At 33.0% G+C, this 1402-nt stretch overlaps 1 long non-coding RNA gene across 1 annotated transcript; it reads right to left on the reverse strand.

Moving 5' to 3' along the window:
* Nucleotides 1-706: 706 nt before the first annotated feature.
* Nucleotides 707-1402, reverse strand: LOC110037742. Its single transcript, XR_002295362.1, has 3 exons — nt 1383-1402; nt 1130-1236; nt 707-825 (listed from the first exon to the last, which is right to left on the reverse strand). It is a non-coding gene; the product is annotated as an uncharacterized LOC110037742 (long non-coding RNA).

Raw genomic sequence — 1402 nt, forward strand, 5'->3', positions numbered from 1 at the left:
ATTGAAAAATTATAAACAAGGTTCTCATGTATATTTGAATAGCTAGCAACCTTATAATTCTAATAAAGTAACATTTAGAGCATAGGGTTTTCTGCAAAAGGCTTGCACTAAAATTTCATTCATTGCGAATTAACGTCAAAGCAAAATAATCAATATTTTATAACAAAGCCATGTCACTCTAGCAAAATCATAATCAACCTTTATGCATTTGTTCATACAAAACAAAATTCAAACAAAGAAACAACATTTTAGTTTGTTCTGATATAAGTATTTGAATTAATTGGAAGTCAAATTTGAAATCAAGTCCGAGCATTTGGTTGGTAGAAAGTGAATAAATGTGACTTCCTACACGTAAAATTCATCTTCTTAAAGGTGATTAGTGTAGTGAGTTCCATTATTTAAGCTTGAAAATCACCTCAGTTTCGCTAGTATAGAATAGTGACGGCATATTATACAGTTGATAAGAGAAGGGTCAAAACTTTACTATTGCACATAATTATAATAAAAATTTGAATTTGCAGTAATTGAGTACATGCAAAATAAAAAAAAAAATCTTTGAAATTCAATGCAATAAAATGTGATTCTGGAATATAATTCCAATTAAATCCAAGCGATTATCTATACTCAGGATTAATGTGATGAAAAGAAGCCTCCAGGAAGAAAAACTTCATTTTTTTTTTTTTAAATTAGTCTCAGGGCTCAAACCTTGAAGGTTTCCCACCAAGAAGGAATATCACGATCTACAGTTACATTCGAGCCTCCTCCATTAGCAGCGCTCACAAACTTCTGCAGCGCCACTGACTTGAACTGAACTTGAGTTCCATCCTATATTATTTTGGAAGATTTATATACATAGCACTCAATTCTTATATACTAACACTTAAACTTCAATTTATACACACATACCACCTAACCTATGCATGAAATATTGTATTTCACTTTTTAAAAGTCAAAATGATGTAAAAACAAAGTTTAGATCTTAGATATGTAAATACAAAGGGATTGAGTGGTATGTATTTTTAAGGAAAGAAAAAAACGCAACAAAACAAGAATATAGTGGAAAAAGAAGAAAGTGGTTAGCCAACTACATCCCCAAGGAAAAACAAATTGGCCAAAAAGCAGAACTCACCAGCATATCACTATTGGGAATTCCATCAAAAAGGGAAGGTTTGATCCACCTCTCCACCACCAGCCACCCTCCTAAGTTCACCCCTCTAACCTTTCTGAAACCGCCCACTGAGACAAAACATCAAACACAGAACATTCACAAAAACTAAAACCTAGAAACATCGAATCATTCGAGAGAGAAAGAATCTTTGATGCATGTACAAGGAACAAGAAGACGTCGGCTAAAACAAATCAATAGACGAAGTTGGTCTCACCTAAGGACTGAGAGAAAGCG

Source organism: Phalaenopsis equestris, unplaced genomic scaffold (genome assembly GCF_001263595.1).
Source record: "Phalaenopsis equestris unplaced genomic scaffold, ASM126359v1 Scaffold224301, whole genome shotgun sequence".
NCBI lineage: Eukaryota > Viridiplantae > Streptophyta > Magnoliopsida > Asparagales > Orchidaceae > Phalaenopsis > Phalaenopsis equestris.